Source organism: Dipodomys merriami, unplaced genomic scaffold (genome assembly GCF_024711535.1).
Source record: "Dipodomys merriami isolate MVZ:Mamm:240054 unplaced genomic scaffold, mDipMer1.0.p SCAF_96, whole genome shotgun sequence".
In the NCBI taxonomy this organism is placed as follows: domain Eukaryota; kingdom Metazoa; phylum Chordata; class Mammalia; order Rodentia; family Heteromyidae; genus Dipodomys; species Dipodomys merriami.
Genome location: NW_027206579.1, coordinates 27,984 through 39,292, shown reverse-complemented (window position 1 = coordinate 39,292; position 11,309 = coordinate 27,984). Strand labels below are relative to the sequence as shown.

Below are 11,309 nucleotides of genomic sequence, written 5' to 3'. Positions count from 1 at the left end.
AAGCACAAGTTAAGTTGAACTTTGTTATTCCTCTATGTTCCATTCTACTCCTGGGTTCAGTTTCCACATCCTGTAACGGTTACTTTCAGTAACAATCAATGGTGCTGCTTGAGGTATAATGAATGTTTTCTGGCTTCACTGAAATAACACTAGGGCACCTTTGGACCTGAGGTTACACGTGTTTCAGAGACAACTTAGTAAAGAGAAAATATGAAATTTATATTGCTTACAAATACATTATACATGAGTACATTGTGTTCAAACTTTGTAAGTTCTCTGTAAATTAAGGCGAATTTTTAAATTGGAAGAAGGTTCTTAAAACATTCTTTTTGTGAGTGTACATGCTGTTCATTATTTCCCAAATGTACATGAGCTATGAGTAAAGGAAACAATAGTAATAATAGGAGAAAGAGAAGCTCTGTGTTTACGTATAAAGGTTCAATACAATATAGAAGATTACAAATAAGACAACATTGAAACAATAAATCCAAGTCGAGTATGTAGATTTATGGGAGTGATATACAGAAACCAAGACTCCTACTTGGAACATGAAGTATGATGCCACTCTCATTCTAAATCATGCTTGCTAATCATGCAATTTTGTAGAAAGAATGGAAGAATAATCCTGTTTCCAAAGCAAATCAGATATAAGAGCATGGATGGTGTGATGGCCTACAGCCTGGCTTTCAGTCCTGTGCATATAGGCTGTTTTGCCATCGATATTGGGGGTGGCATGATCCGTTTATGGAATATACTGCCAATAAAAACCAACTATGATGTAAACAATGTTTGACAAGTTGTTAAGTCCAAAGTTACAGTGGTAAGAATGATTACTGTTTAGCTTTTTTTTGGGGGGGGGGAGTACAGTCGTGGGGCCTGAACTCTGGGCCTAGGTGCTGTCCCTCAGCTCTTCAGCTCAAAGCTAGCACTCTAACACTTGAGCCACAGCGCCACTTCTGGCTTTTTTCTTTTTGCTTATGTGGTGCTGAGGAATCGAACCCAGGGCCTCAGGGATGCAAGGCATGCGCTCTACCACTGAGCCACCTTTTCAGCCCTAGCTTTTTTTCTTTAAATAGCTAATTGCTTTTTAAAGTTTATCTGCTTATTTAATCTAGGAAATCAAAAGTTAATATTTGTTTTTTTTGGTGAAATTTGAAATTAGACAATTAAAAGCACTCATTGTCCTCAAATTAAACATTTAAAATTATTAAAACTTTGTTCATATGTTTTAGTTGTCAGAAATTTGAGCCATGCATGGGAGCTCATACATGTAATGCTAGCTGCTGGGTCTTGACTGATACAGAGAGGATTATGATTTGAGGCTAGCCCAGGGAAACATTCACAATATTGGATCTCAATCAATATCTGAACCAAATGCTTTGTGCTTCATATTTCATCTACTCAGAAAAGATAAAAAAGAAGGATTGTGGACCATGTTGGCCTGGTCATAAACAGAAAACCCTGCCATAAGAATGGATAAAGCAGGGCTGGGAAGGTGGCTCAGTGATAGAGTGCTTGCCTTGCATGCATGAGGCCCTGTGTTCCATTCCTCAGTACCACATAAGCAGAATAAAAAAAAAGCCAGAAGTGGAACTGTGGCTCAAGTGGTAGAGTGCTATCCTTGAGCCTTGAGCTGAGGGACAGTGGCCAGGCCCAGAATTCACCCCCCCACACACAAAAAAATAAGGCTAAAGCAGAGCTGTGTGCAGGTGCCTCATGCCTTGAATATTAGCTACTCAGGAGGCTGAGATCTGAAGATCACATTTCGAAAGCAGTCTAGGCAGGAAAGTCTGTGAGACTCTTATTTCCATTAAACCACAAGAAAATCAGAAGTGACACTGTGGCTCAAACAGTAGAGCACTTGCCTTGATCTGAAGAGTGCAAGGACAGTCTCCAGGCCCAGAGTTCAAGCCACATGACCAACAAAAACAAACGTGACTAAAGCAAAAAGAGCAGGCGTGTAGCTCACCTTTTAGAGGACCTACCTTAAGTGCAGAAGCCCTTAATTTAACTTCTAGTATAGAAATGAGGAAAAGATATGAAAAAAAGTAAGGGAGGAATTATGATATAATCAAATACTGGAATGATAAGTACTAAATAAAAGGATTACAGGTATTTTATATGAAAATATACTGATGGTTTACTAAAAAGAAAATTATAAAATGTGAAATTCAGGCTGAAATACATGTACAACTTTTGTTTTTCTGTAAAATGATACTTATGTGCCCCTTTAGTTTAAAAGTAGTAAATGAGTTTAAAACAATATGAGTGGTTAGAAATGAATCATTATTTCTTATCACTTTGTCTGCTATAGTCACCACTTACAAAATCGAAACAATGTTGTTCATTTTAATTATTAATTCATTAATTTAATCTTTCATCTTTAGTGTATAGTCTATTGTGCACATCATTTAAATGTTTGAACTATCTTTGATTGTTTGTTTTTTATCCACCATGGATCTTGAACTCTGGCCTGGGAACTGTCCCTTAGCTCTTCACCTCAAGGCTACCACTCTACCACTTGAGCAACAGTGCCACTTCTGGCTTTTTCTGCTTATGTGGTACTGAGGAATTGATCCCAAAGTTTCAACATGCAAGGCAAGCACTCTAGCACTGAGCCAACTTCCCATCCCTGATTTCAATTTTTCCTTCAGACATGGGACTTGAGCACAGGGCATGGGTATTGTCCCAGAACTCTTTTGCCCATACCAGTTTAAACCACAGTGCCATTTCTTGTTTTTTTTAGTGGTTAATTGGAAATAGCAGTCTCATGGAAACTTTTCTGCCCAAGTTGTCTTTAAACCACCATATTCATTTCTCAGCCTCCTGAAAAGGTAGGATTACAGGCATGAGACACTTGAACCCAGCTGCTCATTTTTTTAAATGTTTAGTTCCCCTCAAATACGTACAAAGTGAGATGCAAATTAACTTTAAATGAACCACTAATTGAGGATGTTGAGATTACAAGTGTTTGCAATTTTTTTTACATTTTCTTTAAGATGTGGGGCTTGAACTCAGAGCCTGGGGACAGTCCCTGTTCTTTTGTGCTCAAGGCTATCACTCTACCAGTTTGAGCCAGTGCCCCGTCTGGTTTCTTGCTAACCAGTTTATGAGATAATAGTCTCACAGACTTTCTTACCTAGGTTTTCTTTAACCTCAATTATCAGATCTCAGCCTCCTGTGGTGCTACGATTACAGGCATGAGCCACTGGCACCAGCTTTTTAAAAAAGGGACAACAATTCATGAGCCATAAGCCTTGACTCATGCCTGTAATACTACCTACTCCAGAGGCTAAGATCTGAAGATGATGATTTGCATCTAGAGATGCAAAAACGTCTCTGTGAATCTGTTATCTCCCATAAACTGTTCAAGAAAAACAGAAGTGAAGCTTTGGCTCAAGTGGTATAGTGTACTCTTGAGTAAAAACGAAGCTCAGGGATAACACCTAGATCCTGCGATCAAACTCCAATTCTTACATGCACACACACATACACACACACACACACACACACACACACACACACACACACACACACACACACACAAACGACAAAGTAAATAGAAAATATGAATAAATCAATGAAAAATTTGAATATTGTAAGGACTTTTGGGTTTAGAGGTATGACTCAGTTGGTAGGACATTAGCTATTGATTGAATCTATCAGGTACCAAGGACATAAAAAAAGAATTATCTGCTCTGTATTTTTCTATTCTCCTACGTTGTCATTTGGGAAGTCTCTTCTTTTGAAAACAAATGTTTTAGCGGTGATACAGTGCAGCGTTACCTTTCTGTATGTCAGGTAACTAGTACATTTACTTCCTTTTACATAATCTTATCTGTTCCCCGATTCTCTTCCATACCCTCCCTCCCATCTTGAACCTCGACTTGCATGGTTCACTTTCATCAATGTCCAGTACAGCCAGAGGGCTCTGCTGCTGCAATTTTTCACCAGTTCCCACTAATTCTGTGCCCTTCCCCCATCTTCCCTGTATATTAGGTGAAGAATACAGACTAATCAGAAAATTAAAAGACAGATTAAGAAAAGTTCCTTTGTTTCCTTATCATTGCAATTCAATTCAATTCAATTCTATATATATATATATATATATATATATATATATATATATATATATATAGAGAGAGAGAGAGAGAGAGAGAGAGAGAGAGAGAGAGAGAGAATTGAATATATATATATATATATATATATATATATATATATATATATATATATATATATATATATATATATATAGTATTATATAGAAAAGGTGCTTGGGTATTACAACTTAGTGATTTTCGCCAAAGGCTTCCTCTTCTGTTCTTACGGTATATGATGCCTAGAGTCCTGCACAGTATGTCATATTCCATTGTGTTTTAAACCTTTCTTCCACATATCAGGGAGACATTTACCATTTGTCAATTTTATGTTGGCTTAACTTTCTTAACATGATTTATTCTAGTGTCATCCATTTCCCTGCAAATGACATTATTTTATCCTTTCTAATGGCTCTTTAAAACTTCATTGTATATAGATAGCATAACTATTGGTTCCATTCATTTATTGTGGGGCATCTGGGTTGTGTACATTTCTTGTCACTGTGAATTGAGCAGCAAGGAACATGGTTGTACAAAAGTCCTTGTCATTTTCTAGTATCTCCACTTCCCCACCAACATTTGTTGTCTGAATTCAATATATTTGGATAAGATGGTATCTCAGGATTACTTTGATATATACTTTCTTTATGGCCAGGGATGATGAACCTTTCCTGATATGTTTCTTTGCCGTTCTTCCTTCTTCTTCTGAGAAGTCTCTCCTTAGCTCCTCTGCCCATTTGGTGATTGGTTTATTAGATTTGGGAGGGGTAGTTTTCTGAGATCCATGTATACATTGCAAATTAGCCCTTTGTCTGATGTATTGCAGGTAAATATCTTTTCCCAATTTGTTCCCTGTCTTTTTAGTTTAGTGGCTATATACCTAGCCTGTGTAAGGTTTTTCCTTTGATGGAGGCCCATTTGTTGTGCCTCTCTCCTATCTGTTGTGCCCCTGGGATTCTATTCAGGAAGTTCCTGCCAGTACCTATAAGTTCTTTTTTTTAATTATTATTTTAATGGTAAAATCTTTATTTACTTTTATAAATACATCGCAAGACAAAACTTTTCAAAAATACTTTCCCCCCCAAAAAATTTAAAAAATAAAGGAAAGCTTGTAAGAGGTAGGCAGACTGTCTTGAGACCTCTTTTTGTTCTTAAGGAGAGCAGTGTAGGGCACGACAATTGCCCCACACGAAATACTGCCATGGGTTTGGCCTTGGGGAGAGAAAATCCCCAACTGGACTGAGTGTCCTCTCCTGGTCACAGCCATAGTTACACCTTCTAGTATCTATAACACTATCTAGGATTATCTAGTATGGATCCTATTATAGTTGGGCTATGCTGTATATAATGTTAAGCATTGAGAACATATCTCTCTCTCTCTGCATATATGTGTGAATTATAAATTATAAGTTGGACTCCAAGTTCAACAAACACAAGTTATTCTCTATGTGTTCCCAGTGTCCCTATGAGGCTCTATCAACAAGCTGTTCATCTTTCCTGTTTAGATAACATTAAACACCATTGTTTTGTTAGGTCAAGAATGAAGATGAGGGGTGAAAATAAACTTTTGCCTTTGAATAGCTTATTATCCTCAACCCCAAACTAGAAGTTAAATTAGAAAATATTCTGTTTTTGTTGCCTCCAAAGCGATTACTCCATTATTGGTGAGGCCTGTGAGGTGTGGGGTACACTCCCAGCCTCCCCCATGCCCTGCTGGACCACAGCCAAGGCAACCCTGGGCCTTCCACTGGGCTCCATCCTTGAAAAGCTGCCTGATGGAGGGAGGTCAGAAAAATTTGCATTTACAAGTTTCCCAGAATGTGCTAGAACTTTTTTGGTCAGTTTTATAGAACTTTCTTGGTCAGTTAAGATTCCACCTCAATCTCTCCAGTATTTTCCAAGCAGATCAAGTCATTTGCAGATAATGAAGAAACTTTGTGGCCCAGGGGTCCAGGTCTTGGAATCAAAGATAGGACCAGGATGGCCAGGGGTCTCGTGTATGGTAGAGATGGCCAGGTGACTGGAGTTTCTGACTTTCCTGTTCTCCATGAGGCCTGAGCAGGGTGAAGGGCAAAGAGGAGATGTCTTCTACAATAGCCACTGAAGTGAGGGAGGTGGAAGGTTAGCTGTTCCAGTGGGCAGATATGGAGAGGATTCTAGAAGGGGATCAAGTCCGCTGCTTTCGGCAGGAGTATGTTATTTTACAGAAAGCAACAGAGAAATATTTTCTTTTCTGACTACTGAAAAGTGCAAATATGCTCAAGTTTACCATTTAAAGGAACAATAGACATTTCAAAAATCTCTGTCTAACCTTGGATTTTCTTTTTAAAAAAACACAAAAAACAGTTCTTCACAAAAAGAAATATAAGTTGAGGCTCTAGCCAGGTGTTTTTCTGTCCATGGCAGTCTTTTGTGCAAAGTAAAGTGTATTGGAGCTCCAATTAAACTGATGCAGTGAGGTTTACTGCCTCTGCATGCCGAGGCAGTACACGTCATGCGTGCCCTTGCTGTTGAAGCCTGGGAGGGGCTGACCATACTTCTCCACGCACCAGCTTTCTGCCTTTGGAGGGGCGACACTGCTTCTTCTTATAAAGTCCTTTCTTGTTTCAGTTGGGGATGTGCACACCCCTGGGACTCAGCACATTGAAGAACTTCAGGTGATTCAGAATATCTTCCATGTCTCTAAGGCAGGGACCATATTCTGTCTCCCGTTTGGACTCGGGAGAAGTTCTGGGTGTCCGTGCTCTGGGACTCATAGTCGACTTTGTAGCGCTGGTAGTTCTTCACGGGAACTTTCTTGATGATATCCAGCTTTGAGTGAATGGAATGGAACTTGGAATCAGGCACCCTAGTGTGCTGGGCGGGGCAGGCTACCCTTGCCTTGGTCCTCCTCCGACTCACTAGCATTTCCTGAGGCAGAGGGCACAGGCAGCAGGTAGGCGTTCAGGTGGCCAGGAACGCTGGAGTTGGCGCAGAACCCGCGGCCATACAGCAGTGCCTGAAGCAGGCGTGGCTCAGCCATTGGCAGCTGGCAGCTGTGCCCCTAGTTGCAGGGTTTGGTGTAGACACGGCATGGCTGGCCCTCGCGCAGTGTGCATGTCAGGAAGCAGCCACAGCTTGGCTCGCACACCAGCTCAGCACACGCGGGCGCGGCAGGCGGAGGTGTGCACTGGGCCAGCGAGTTCGTATTGCAGGACTCTCAGCACACGACGGGGCCACATCACCAGCGGCCCAAGGAACAGGGCCAGGACAGTGAGCAGAGCTACCCAGAGGGTGGGGCGTGCCAGATGCATGGCGCCCATCGCAGTGGCCAACTGGAGTAAGTGGTTATGGGGAGGAGGCACGCGGTGCGAGATTGCGGGATCTGGAGCGCAACTACCGGTGCTGGGCCGTGCAGCTGCCCATATCGCACCTCAGTACCTATAAGTTCTAATGTCACCCTTATTCTGTCTTATAGTAGTTTGACTGATTTTAATGTACTTAATCCATTTTGAATTGATGTTAGTGCAAGCAGAGATCCACTTCTAGTTTTCTGTCTATGGATATCCAGTTTTCCCAACACCAATAGTTGAAGAGGCTATGATGTATGTGTATGTGTATGTGGTGGTGGTGGTGTGTGTGTGTGTGTGTGTGTGTGTGTGTGTGTGTGTGTGTGTGTGTGTGTGTGTGTGTGTGTTTGTCGGTCGTGGGGCTTGAACTCTGGGCCTTGGAGCTACCCCTCAGCATTTCATCTCCAGGCTAGTACTTGAACCACAGTTCCTCTTCCCATTTTCTTGTGGTTTATTGGAGCTAAGAGTCTCATGGACTTCCCTGTCCCTGCTGGCTTTCAACAACCATCCTCAGATCTCAGCCTCTGAGTAGCTAGTATTAAAGGCATGAGCCACAGGCACCCAGCAAGGCTATGTTTTTTCACATTACATCTTTCGCTCTTTTGCCGAATATCAGATGATTGTAAGTATGTAAATTTATTTCTGGGTCTTTTCATCTTTTTTAATATGTTTTCATTGTAAAAATAATGCACAAAGGGGTTACAGTTACATAAGGTAGGTAATGAGTTCATTTCCTCTCAAGCATTGTTACCTCCTCCTTTGTTTTTCCCCTACCATCCCTACCCTTCCACCTCCACAACTATTCCTTTCCATCCCCCTCCCCACTCCCTGCCTAAATTGTAAAGTTCGTTTTTGAACATAGTGTCTTGATCTCATTGTTAAAATGGGTCAAACTGTATCCCTAGTTAAGCATTTGGTTTTTTTCCCTTCACCTCCCAAAGCTAGAGAAATGTATATACAAGATACAGGGCACCAATATCAAAGAAACCAAAAAACCCACATAACTTAGGTTACAAGATTGGGTGGAAGAATGATGACTGTTGATTTAATTTGATAAGTATTCTATAGTTTTAATGGTAAGGCTTATTAACTCAAAGGGGGAGCAAAAACATTCAGAATAATGGACTGTGGCTACTACTCATTTGATGTGTGTGTATAGATTATGATTAATAAAAATATATCTATTAATTCCCAGTGGTAGACTGCTATGCTAACTGGGAGGAGACTTTGGTAATGCCAGGGCTTTGAATACTGGTAATGATGCAGAATATGAGGGGAGAGCATTTGCTAAGGATGTAACTTCCTAGGCTCATACCAAATACATTGAAGTAGAATGTTAAGTGATGATCGACTGAGCACGAAATTTTATTTGTTGACATTTTTGTTTTGTGAAGTCCAGGGATTTGAACCTAAACCCTGGGTGTTGTCCCTTAATTTTTTCTCAAGGCTAGTGCTCTACCAGTTGAACCACAGCTTCATGTCCATATTTTTTTGGTGGTTAATTGGAGATCAGTCTTTCCAAATTTCCTCTTTGGCTTGCTTCAAACCTGGTCCTCAGGTATCAGCCTCCCGAGTAGCTAGCATTCCAGTTGTGAGCCACCAGAGCCTGGCTAGAATCACATTTTAAAAGTATTCTGTAGGTGAATCAGATGTGTCTAGCTACTATTTGAGCACTTTGGTTCCAGTGGGTAATGTCAGATTTAGAATAACAGAATTTTTCTTCTTGTAACCCGGAGCATCCAATATCTATATAATTTATTCCGATCTTCATGTCTGATCTTTTTTTCTTTGTTGTACCTTCTTTTCTTACTTCACAAGCAAACACGTCAGTGATGTTTTCCTTTTCTGAAGCAAGTTACGTCCTTTCCCATCACTGAGGGATGTACTTGTTGTTCCTACTGCCTGGAGTATCTGCTTCTAGTTAATTGCATGGATGATGGCTCTCAGATTAACTATCTCCTCCTCAGGGATATGTCCTCACATACCCACTGTGAAGTTGTTGCCATGAAATTATCAATGTCATGTTTCTGATTTATAGAAATTATCATTATGATTTCTGGTTTTCTTTTCAGCATGAAATTGATGAGGAGAGAGCCACATTCACTTGTTTCTCCAACACCTATAATAGTGCCTGGTCCTTAGTGCTCAGAAGCCTTGCATGGGGATTAGCCTTCTCCAGCTCAATTTATCCTAGCTTCTGGTCAGGACAGCTCTTGAAGCTGATGTCTGGTTGCTAGCAATCATTCCCTCTCGTTCTTTGTGCCTTTCTGTGTTGCTTAATCAACCTTAGAGCAATATCAGTGCCTGACATCTATTTGCTGCTATGGAAAGATGGCTATGACATCATACAAGTTATGGGCATTGTTTTGTGAAGCTGTGTGAGGAGACGCAACCCCACACAAGTTCTCCAAGGCAAGTGTCTCCCATGCCCCGAAGTACATTCCACAACTCAGCATCCAAACTATCACCTACTCCCTGATGCATTCAGTGTATATTCCCATTTCCATTAAAAATAGAAAAATTCAAGATATGCCTTTGATGATTTGTCATTGAATGACTGAAACAAAGTATATAATTTGGGGGCTGGGAAGGTGGCTCAGTGGTAGAGTGCTTGCCTTGCATGCTTGAGGCCCTGGGTTCAATTCCTCAGCACCATATAAGCAAAAAGAAAATAAGCCAGAAGTGGCGCTGTGGCTCAAGTGGTAGAGCGCTAGCCTTGAGCTGAAGAGCTGAGGGATAGCGCCCAGGCCCAGAATTCAAGCTGACAACCAGACTCCCCCCAAAAAAAGTATATAATTTTATGTATTTGTAAGTCTTTTTCCATCTCTCTTGAGCCCTTGGCATATTTCTATGTGTTTGTAGCTTGGGAAGAGAAATAAGGTTTAATTCAGGATAGTCAAAAACATTTTGGGAGGGAATGCCAACTTTCCATCTGATGTTCTACAGATGGCCATCTTGGCACAGGAACTTAGTAGACTGTCATAGCATAAAATGTTTGTCCTGATTTCTACTTACTTTCCTCTGGGGTCACAGAGTGTGATATTCCTGCATACGTGTTTCTTGGCTACACTCGAGGGACCAGGTCTCCTCTGAAAATCTAATTACATAGGGGTAAGAGAAACTAAAACTCAGAACCCAGCTTCTCACATCACTAGGATTACAGGCCTGAGTCTCATATACTAACTCATAACTGCCTTTTTATATATCGTGTAGCCTGTTTCATTATATTCACCTCATAGACAGATATACAAATATATGTTTATATTTATTCATCTATTTATAATCAATGTTATATCTAGAAACACAAAAATATATATTCATATAATTATAATCAAAGCTATATTACCACTTTCCCCAATAATGTTTTACACTAATATTATGTGAAAAAGAATACTTAAGATTGAAAAGGTTAAAAGCCCTTGTAGTATGAAAAATTGTATTTGATCTTATATATCATATAATATACTATATAAAATGTAATGAATATAACATGTATTTCCATATAACTGATTTAATTGCTTCCTGATTTTGTGTTTGTCCATCTATATAAGCCTTCTTTCTTCTATTGATAATGGCTTATACTTTCCAGTGTTGATATTTCCTATGTATTTTGTCAAATAAATTCAGACCTAAGTAAAATTTTTATGTCACTGGAGCCAAATTTTTCTTCAATATTTCCCAAAGCACAATGAATCTACACACAGGTTTGAACTCACTGTAGGAAGAAAGTCCCACATACCACTATAAGTATTGTAGCATTTGTCCCAATTGACAGACCAGCTTTCTAGGTCATCTGATCTGGTATGTCCTAGAGCTTTTGTAGCCACCTTATCACCCCATGCAGGCATGGCCTGGCTTCCTTGCAACTCTCTGTGCATTTAAC

General features: G+C 40.2%; 1 pseudogene; it reads right to left on the bottom strand.

The window, feature by feature from the left end:
• Window positions 1-6,558: 6,558 nt before the first annotated feature.
• LOC138821911 (insulin-like growth factor-binding protein 3 pseudogene) lies at window positions 6,559-7,317 on the bottom strand (annotated as a pseudogene).
• Window positions 7,318-11,309: the final 3,992 nt, after the last annotated feature.